This window comes from Balaenoptera ricei, chromosome 2 (assembly GCF_028023285.1).
Source record: "Balaenoptera ricei isolate mBalRic1 chromosome 2, mBalRic1.hap2, whole genome shotgun sequence".
Classification (NCBI taxonomy): domain Eukaryota; kingdom Metazoa; phylum Chordata; class Mammalia; order Artiodactyla; family Balaenopteridae; genus Balaenoptera; species Balaenoptera ricei.
This window is the reverse complement of record NC_082640.1, coordinates 71,228,593-71,239,158: the sequence shown is the minus strand read 5'-3', so window position 1 is coordinate 71,239,158 and position 10,566 is coordinate 71,228,593.

The following is a 10,566-nucleotide window of genomic DNA, read 5'->3' as shown; positions in this document are numbered from 1 at the left end:
GAAAAAACAGAAATACTACATGACTCAGAACTTCTACTCCTGGGTATATACCTAAGAGAATTGAAAAGATATTTTCATACAAAAACTTGTACAGGAGTGTTCATAGCAACATTATTCAAAATAGGCAAAAAATGGACACAGCCCAAATATTAATCAACTGATTAATAGGTAAATGGTGGTATATCCATACAATGAAATACTATTCAGTCATAAAAAGTAATGGCATATTGATACATGCTACAATATGGATGAACCTTAAAAACATGCTAAGTGAAAGAGACAAGTGCATATTGTTGGACTGCATTTGTATGAAATGTCCAGAGTAGGCTAATCCATAAAGACAAAGTAGTTGCCAGGGCCTTGGGGGACGAGGGTCAGGGAGTGACTACTAATGAGTATGGGGTTTCTCTCTGGGATGAAAATATTCTGGAATTAGAAAGTGATGGTGTGAATATACTAAAATATACTAAAAGCCATTAAATTGTACACTTTAAAAAATTGTGAATTTTACAGTATGTAAATTAAATTTCAATTTAAAAAACCTGATAGTTCTACCAACAACAGATCTTCACTAAAATAATTTCTAAAAGATATTCTTCAGGAAGAAGAAAATGACTTTAAAAGTAAGATCTGAGGTGGTAAACATGCAAACAAATTTAAACAAACATTGTATAAAATGATAAATTTTTTTTATAAAATAAATATTTTGAAGGGCAAATAAAAAGGAATTAAAATAATGTTTGAGGGGCAAAGATACTGTTTAACTTTGATTTTGTTAAAATCAATATGTATAATAAAAATCAGGACTTCCCTGTTGGCGTAGTGGTTAAGAATCCGTCTGCCAATGCAGGGGACACGGGTTTAAGCCCTGGTCCGGGAAGATCCCACATGCCATGGAGCAACTAAGCCCGTGAGCCACAACTACTGAGCCCACGTACCACAACTACTGAGCCCACGTGCCACAACTACTGAAGCCTGCATGCCTAGAGTCCGTGCTCTGCAACAAGAGAAGCCACCGCAATGAGAAGCCTGTGCACCACAACAAAGACCCAACACAGCCAAAAATAAATAAATAAATAAATAAATAAATGTATTTAAAAAAGAGAAAACACTAAAAGAATAGAAAAGGTATAAAACTTCTAAGTCAATATGAGGAAAAAAATGGAATAAGAAAAATATTACTCAATCCAAAAGCTGACAATAAAAGTGATTTAAAAAAAAAACCCACCAGGTAAGATGGTAAAAAGAAGTCCAAATATAACTGTAATCACCATATATACTTACTAGACTTGCAGTTAAAAGACATTGTTAGATTGAATAAAATAAACTAAAATCCAGCTATAATGCTGTTTACAAGAAACACATCTTTAAACAAGACACATAAGCTTAAAAGTAAAAAGATAGAAAAGACATACTGAGCAAATACTAACCAAAAAGGGAGTTGGGAGCTATATTATTAGACAAAATAAACTTTAAGACAAAAAAAGCGTTATAGGAACAAAGAACATAACTACATATTGATAAAAGATTCAACTCACAAGCAGGCATGAAAATTCAATACATAATAGGCATCTATTAACATAGCCTCAAAATATGTAAAGCCAAAATTGAAGAACACAGGGAGAAATTGACAAGCACATCATTTAGTGGACGATTTCAACACACTCTTCATTTATGGAACTAAACAATTAAAAAGTATAAGTCAATGGTCCTGTATGGAGACCTGCACCCAATGATTAGAGAATATACTTTTTTTAAAAATTGCACATAGAAACTACAAAAACTGACCAAGTACTAGGTCACGAAGTAATACACAACAGATTTCAAAGAATTGGTACCACACAGATCTCATTCGGTGTATTTAAAGTCCCCTGATGTTTGGAAATGGAAAACTCTAAACTCCCAGTCAACCCACTGTTGGACTGCACCCTGCAGGTCTTGCAAGCCTTGTAGTAGCCCAGCCTCCAGACCAAGGAGCTCGGAGACAGCCAGACATTAATGGTTTATTGGACAGGGGATCTAACACGTCCAAAACAAAAGGTACGGGACTTCCCCGGTGGCGCAGAGGTTAAGAATCCGCCTGCCAATGCAGGATACACGGGTTTGATCCCTGGTCTGGGAAGATCCCACATGCCGCGGAGCAACTAAGCCCGTGCGCCACAACTACTGAGCCTGTGCTCTAGAGCCCACGAGCCACAACTACTGAGACTCACGTGCCTAGAGCCCCTGCTTGCCACATCCAGAGAAAGCCAGTGAGCAGCAACAAAGACCAAACGCAGCCAAAAATGAATAAATAAATTTATTAAAGAAACAAAACAAAAGGTGCTGGAGAGACACCCCATGGCAGACAGCAGGAAAGACATGGCAGCAATCTTCGCTACTTGGGGGAGAAGTAAGCTGCCATTTATAGGGGGCATTGAAGTCAGGTTGACTCATCAGTTACCAAGGAAACCAGCGGCTGGGGCAGGGGGCAAGCACGTAGATAGTTACTAATTAAGTCCTATAATTAAGACAATTGGATGGTCATGTGAGTGAAGCAGGGCCTGGTTGAGCAGGGGATGTACAGTAACCAAGAGAACACCCATCTTGAATGGCCCGACCGTACACCCACCGTGATCTGCTCACTGTCCCACTGAAAGTATTCACCTCTCAAGGGCGTCTCCCCAACTCTCCAAGATCCCTTTCCTCTGAGAATTGTGCCACCTCCCCAGCAACTATGACTGTATCATAGGACTGCCCTTTATACTCCATTCCCCACTATGGCCACAGTTGTTTGAACTAGAGGTACAGCCCCAATTCAAAATGAGACAATCAGAATCTCCAAGGAACCCGGGCTTAGGTTAGGGCTCTTCATTAGCTTTAAGAGATGGCCATCTCTTCTATGAACCCTGGGGAGCAGAGAAAGCTGATCTGGAAAGAAACTAGGGGTTCCTACAGAGAGGAAAGACCACACAGTAAGAGAGACTGAAAAACAGACTGACTAGAGAGAGGGACTTAGAAAGAGAGACAGTCAGAGAGACAGGTTGACAAATAGAGAATGTAGAACAAGACTGAGTAAAATTGAGAATGATGAAATAAAATTCATATTTCATGGCAAAACAAAATTTAAACAAATCTTTTTCTCTGCCTGTTTGGGTCTCTTCCCTCCACTTTAGTGTGTATTGTACATCTGAATTAACCAGACCTCCTTACGAGATAACATTTCTTTTTTTTTTTTTTTTTTTTAATTTTATTTATTTATTTATTTATGGCTGTGTTGGGTCTTCGTTTCTGTGCGAGGGCTTTCTCTAGTTGTGGCAAGCGGGGGCCACTCTTCATCGCGGTGCGCGGGCCTCTCACTATCGCGGCCTCTCTTGTTGCGGAGCACAGGCTCCAGACGCGCAGGCTCAGTAATCGTAGCTCACGGGCCTAGTTGGCCTAGTTGCTCCGCGGCATGTGGGATCTTCCCAGACCAGGGCTCGAACCCGTGTCCCCTGCATTGGCAGGCAGATTCTCAACCACTGCGCCACCAGGGAAGCCCCATTTCTTTTTTTTTTTTTTTTTTGCCATGCCACGTGGCATGCGGGATCTCAGTTCCCTGACCAGGTGTCGAACCCGTGCCCCCTGCAGTGGAAGCACAGAGTCCTAACCACTGGACCACCAGGGAATTGCCTAACATTCCTTCCTAATCTCATAAAAGGCCACACCCCTTAGGAAATAACCTTCCTTCTTAATCTTGTAAGGGGCCATAATGACCCATGACCCATGCTTTTTACTGTGGATCTGGATTGTGTGAACTGTCAATAATTACATCATCTGACATATAAGCCTTTGTTTCAAAAACATATAACTGTGCTTTGACCTCTAAAAGGCAGAATAGCCTTCAGAGCTTTCTGAGAGACCCTCCTGGGTTATAATCCTCAGGTTGGCTTGAATAAAATTTTTTATTTCTTTCTTAGATCGACTATTGATTAATTTTTTTCATCAGTATATGCATGGTATAGTTGGCAGGATATCAGAGATACCCCCTAGAGGACACCTGAAGTCTAAGCCAAACCGACGCTTTTAAGTGATGATCCCCCAAATTTTATTCAAGCTGTTTTCACTTAAGACTTGGAGTCTTAAGGGGTACTGGTGCATTTCCTAGGCAGGGACCTAGGGGAATCAGGGCAGGAGGCCCAGGGAAACATAGGTGGCTGAGTTTTTATTAAATTTGGCCTAAACTGGAAAAAAAAAAAAGTTGATACATCGTCTGAACAAAACTTTTGCTAGTGAAATGAGAGACTAAATTAATTCAGCTCTGAGAAACAAGGGACATCTGCTCCTTCCAGACACAAGGTGTTCTCAGGTGACTGAGAACCTAGTGGAAGTGTCTGAGGATCAATCCTCATGACTTGCAGCGGTCCTACAGGGGAACCCCACAACAACGATTAAGTAAATACTGCTCATCTGGGGACACACGATATAAAGACTGGTCATCTTAGACTCTGAGCATCCACAGCAGTTTTAGACTGTCAGAGGGAGAAACCGAGACATGTAAAATCGTCAAGCTACCCAAGGGTAACTCCTTGGGGAGCTAGACTCAGAAGCAGTACACCTCTGATCCACCACACTGCCCTCAGAAAGTTGTTCATATCGTATCTCATATCTGATTTAGGCTACCAAATTGATAACGAGAAATTGTGCCTCAAAGGTGAAACAGCTCTCAGACAAGCAGCAACCTATGGGAATACCAGCTGGGATTATGCATGTTTGTAAAACAGGAGGGAAGGGGGCAGGGCACAACCTTTGAAAGAATGTCGTAGCCCGAGGACATGACATAAACTGATTATAACCAAATGGGTCCAAGATGACAAGTCAAGTTGACTTCCACTAGACCTTGAGCCTCGGTATAAACTCATTGTAACACATCAGCAAGCTAAATGACACACCCACAGGCACCATGACAGTTCCAAGGCCAACCATAAGAATCAAAAAGTGGGCAGTGGCCCAGTTCCTGGAAATCCCCTCCCCTTCCCGAAATAGCTGGAATACTCCTCCCACTCATTAGCCTATGAAATTACCCACCCCTATAAAAACTGACAACCCTATACCCTGGTGCCTTTCTCACCTTCTGAGATGGCCTACACTCTGTCTGTGGAGTGTGTTTCTAAATAAATCTACTTCTTACCTATCACTGTGTCTCTCACTGAATTCTTTCTGCCATGAGACATCAAGGACCTGAGCTTCATTAAATTCTGATCACACAGGTGTGTGATATCAGTTGGAAGACCATGTGTTTTGGCTGGGTTCGATTCCCGGCCATGTGGGTTCAAGTCCTAATCTGGGTTTAGGCTGGGTTTGAGTTCCGGCACGTGGGTTCAAGTCCCAATCTGAGGTACATGGTTTCACTTGCAAGTTCTTAATTGGTAATGTGAAATAAAAGTCATATTTTATGTAAGACAAGAGAAATTTTAAAAAAAATCTTCTCTGCCCTTTGGCCTCCGCTCTCTCCCCACTGTGCGTTGTGTCTCTGCATTATGCATCGACCAAACCTCCCCCATCAGAAGGCTGCTGCTCAACCATAAGTAGCAACATTCCCTTAGCATCAACAAGACACCTCCTTAAAAGATAACATTCCTTCCTGATCTTGTAAGGAGCCACGTGACCCACCATGTGACACTTAGATCTGGATTATGTAAACTGTCAATAATACGTCATTTTGTTGCAGGAAGTGGGACCCCTTCCAGGGACCGAGAGTGGGCTCTTGTCTAACACTCAGAAATGAATTGCCCGAGGAGACATATGTGCTGACAAAGCAAGAGACTTTACTGGGAAGGGGTGCCCAGGCGGAGAGCAGTAGGGTAAGGGAACCCAGGAGAACTTCTCTGCTACATGGCTCACAGTCTCGGGTTTTATGGTAATTGGGTTAGTTTCCCGGTTGTCTCTGGCCGTTCTTTTTTTTTCTTCATTTTTATTTATTTATTTGGTTGTGTTGGGTCTCCGTTGCTGCACGCGGGCTTTCTCTAGTTGCATCTAGTAGCAGGGGCTACTCTTCATTGCGGTGCGCGGGCTTCTCATTGGTTTCTCTCGTTGTGGAGCTCGGGCTTTAGTCACGCAGGCTTCAGTAGTTGTGGCACGTGGGCTCAGTAGTTGTGGCTCGTGGGCTCTACAGTGCAAGCTCAGTGGTTGTGGTGCACGGGCTTAGTTGCTCCGTGACATGTGGGATCTTCCTGGACCAGGAATTGAACCCGTGTCCCCTGCATTGGCAGGCAGATTCTTAACCACTGCACCACCAGGGAAGTCCCTGGCCAATCATTCTGACTCAGGGTCCTTCCCGGTGGTGTGCGCATCACTCAGCCAAGATGGATTCCAACGAGAAAGATTCTGGGAAGTTGGTAGGACATATGGACTGGAGTCTCCTCTCTCCTTTTGACCTTTCCCGATTTCTTCCCATTTGTGGTAACTTGTTAGTTCTGCATTCCTTACCAGGACCTCCTGTTTAAGATAACTCATGCAAGTGGTTAACTATGGTGCCTGGCCAGGGCAGGCAGTTTCAGTTAGTGGTTCCCCTAACAATTTGATTTCCAGCCCTCTGTCTCAAAAAATGTATATAACTGTGCCTTGACTTCTAAGGGGCAGAACAGTTCTCAGAGCTTTCTGAGATGCTCTTCCTGGGTGATAATCCTCAAATTTGGCTCAAATAAAATTTTCCATTTCTTTCTTAGATTGACTGATTAATTTTTCGTCGACAGGAACCCCATCCCGGGAATGGCCAAATTGGGGTTCCTTGGGCACTCCAAAACTGATTTTTCACACATAGTTAGAGAAAGCCACAGAAGTTCTTATTATGTCAGTCAGTCTGCTGGGTCCCTGCCTGCAGGGTCTACTGGAAACAAGAGTGGTAAGAATTTTTCTCCTTTCTAAGATTAGATTAGCAGGAGAAAATATTTGTAGGGCTAGCCCCTCAGATCTTTTGAATTGGAAAGACTTCTAAATTGTTAAAATTTTAGAAAGCTATCATTTTAAGCTATTGTACCTATGTTAACTGGTATACAGAAGCCCCTCAAACCTTCAAAATTCCAAAATAGCCCCATTGAAAGTTGTTGTAGGAAGCTAATGAAAGATTAATGATGTAAAAAGTACCTAAAACAAAAAAGAAAACCTTTAAGACTCGCAACAACTGCTCTCCTCTACCCTCCTTTATTTGAGTACTCATTCTCGTAATCCCAGTAATCTGAACCTAGTAATCTGAATTGCCTTTCCATTCTGAAGAGACTGTTAAATGCTTACCTTTAGAAATGGTACCATCTGAAGCTGTAAGTGAGCCTCTTCATATCAAAGGTCAAACTGAGAGTCATAGTTATAGAATTTCTTAAACCCAGGGAGGATCCTCAAAAGGTTTTGTAAATGGATTACCAAGATGAGAGGTCATCAGAGCCTGATAAGATTTTTTTTTTTTCTTCTCTCTTAAGCTAAGTTAGGGAAAGAAAAGCATTCCAACATAGGTGGATGGGTATGGCAGTCCTTTGATATCACTGAGGTGGCCATCCAATTCTTTGAGGAATTAAAAACAGCTGTCCTTGTTTTACAGACCTAGTCTTTACAGCACTGGTGGTGTGGCTCCAGAAACAATCCAAAGCCCATCAATCCTTTTACCACTCCCCAAATCTCCCCTATTTATCTTAAAAGTTTTGTAAGTATCAGAAACAAATTCTGGGAGTTCCCTGGTGGTCTAGTGGTTAGGATTCAGTGCTTTTACTGCTGTGGACTGGGTTCAATCCCTGGTCAGGGAACTGAGATTTCACAAACCACAGCACGGCCAAAAAAATTTTTTTAAATAAATAAATAAATTTATTTATTTATTTATTTTTGGCTGCGTTGGGTCTTGGTTGCTGCACACAGGTTTTCTCTAGTTGCAGCGAGCGGGGGCTACTCTTTGTTGTAGTGCACAAGCTTCTCATTGCGGTGGCTTCTCTTATTGCAGAGCATGGGCTCCAGGTGCGCGGGCTTCAGTAGTTGTGGCACGCGGGCTCAGTAGTCGTGGCTCGTGGGCTCTAGAGTGCAGGCTCAGTAGTTGTGGTGCATGGGCTTAGCTGCTCCTCGGCATGTGGGAATCTTTCTGGACCAGGGCTCAAACCCGTGTCCCCTGCATTGGCAGGCGGATTCTTACCCACTGCACCACCAGGGAAGTCCCTCAGATTAAGCTTTTAAAAGGCCTCTCAAGGGCAGGAAAGCCACGCCAAGGGCTTGTCACAGATTCCGCCTGTGATATCTATAGATTTGGGTGAATTCCTCCCATTTCCCCCCAAGTACCTTGAGACTCCTGTACCTGATAGCAGGTAGCCGTCCTTACTTGCCTGATAAAGTTGCTGGGAAACTAAGAGATTCCAATTTCTGGAGGGATCAGCTAGAGAGAAAAGACATGTTTCAGTTCTATTTACAAAGGTATAATTTACCAAATTGCCATAAGTCATAATAAGCTTGAGAGTGATGGCCTAGATTCTGATGGCTTTGCAGTTCCCGGTTCTGGTCCTTCCTGATGTCTGCTGGCACCCCTGTTACTTATAACCAAAAGTATTCCAGTGTGCAGTCCCATCTTTACTCCTTGGCTCTAGCTGATCCCTTTGCCTGGAACTCCACCTATCCTGCACGGCTTCCAACTTGGCTTGTCTAAGTTCTCTCAATCTTTCAAGATTGAGAGAGCTTGGTGACATTTTTCTCTACCAACTCAGCTACTGGAACTCTCCAAACTGTAGAGAGCATTCTGCCTGGAATGTCCTTGGTTGGAAACAGAAGCAGCCTGATTGGCCCCTCTGTCTTCCTGCCTGTGCCCTTCCTCCCTGCCATCTGGTGTCTGTCTTCTTACAGTTCATTCTCAGTAACTGAGTTATCAGCCAGTGCACAGCAGTCTGAGACAAAAACCCGGGGCTTTTTTGAACTGAACGTTTTGTCCATCCAGTCTGCAGAGTCTCCACAGGGAAAGGGAACACCCAGTGAATCATCAGCTGTTTGTTAAAGCAGAAGCATCTTGGGAACTGTGCTCTTAGCCTCACTGAAAATCATGGAAAGGACTTTAGAGGTGGTTTAGATTCAATCTAGATAAATCCTTCATTTAAATTTTTTCCTATTTATTTACTGATAATTTAGATATAATTTACACATAACATTGTATTAGTTTTAGGTGTACAACCAACCCCTTCATTTATTTATTTGTTTGTTTATTCATTTATTTAGGCTGCACCGCACAGCCTGCGGGATCTTAATCTTAATCAGGGATCGAACTCGAGCCCCCTGCAGTGGAAGTGCAGAGTCTTAACCACTGGACCGCCAGGGAAGTTCCCCAACCCCTTCATTTATAGGTGAGGAAAATGACAACCAAAGTCAGACAGCTAGCAGGGAGCACAACTGTCTTTGGAAGCAAGATGCTTAGAAAGTAGGTGTCATGAGCTCAACTCAATAGTGTTTCCTGGGGCTTCCCTGGTGGCGCAGTGGTTGAGAGTCTGCCTGCCAATGCAGGGGACACGGGTTCGAGCCCTGGTCTGGGAAGATCCCACATGCCGCGGAGCAACTAAGCCCGTGAGCCACAACTACTGAGCCTGTGCGTCTGGAGCCTGTGCTCCGCAACGGGAGAGGCCGCGACAGAGAGAGGCCCGCGCACCGCGATGAAGAGTGGCCCCCGCTCGCCACAACTGGATAAAGCCCTCGCACAGAAACGAAGACCCAACACAGCCAAAAAAAAAATAAATATAAATAAATTAATTAATTAAAGAAACGTTTTAAAAAAAAAAAAAAATAGTGTTTCCTGTCTGAAAGAGAGGTATCTGCCATCCCTTCCCAGCCTCCACCTCCTGGTTTTGCACAAGCTTGTGCCCCTTGCTCCTGACAGCCACACCTTCGGCAAGCCAGCTCCTAGCTATCATTCAGACCTCAAATTAAATGTCACCTCCTCTAAGAAGCCTCCTCTGACCACCGTCCCCTCCAAATCTGGTGCCACTATGTGTAGTATATTTTATATACTCATGAAGGCCTGTCTACTTGCACACATGGGTTTGCATAGAATAGGCACTCAATAAATGTTTGATGAGTGAAGAAAGAAAAATCAAGTACCAGCTACTGCTTGCTGGAATCTATTTATTCAGGCCCTCAATGGAGAACAGAAAGGGAAGGCCATAGGTTGGAAGCCCAGTCAGCCCACCCTTCCCAGTGGCCTCTTTTGGTGAGTTTGAAGGGAACTGGATGGTCAGGTTGAAGCAGCACATACTCACTCCTGAAGCAGCGAGGCATCTGTGCTGTAGATAGCTGAACACAGACCCCTTGGCAGGGGCAGTCAAGCTTCCCAACCCCCAACCCATGCAGTCAGTGGGAGCCACTCCCTGGGAAGCATAGTCTGGAAGTAGGTCAAGGAGCAATCAAAGGCCACTAGGCCCCAGCCCTACATACACCCACTTTCTCAGAGGTCATGGGGATGGGGTGCTTAGCCAGAGAAATTTCTAATTGATTATGAACCAAACCCCTGGGAGCTGGGCAGATGCTGATCCAAGAGTACAAATCCAGGCCAGACCAGAGGTGGCCAGAAGGAACTGCACCGGGCCAGCCAGGGGATCA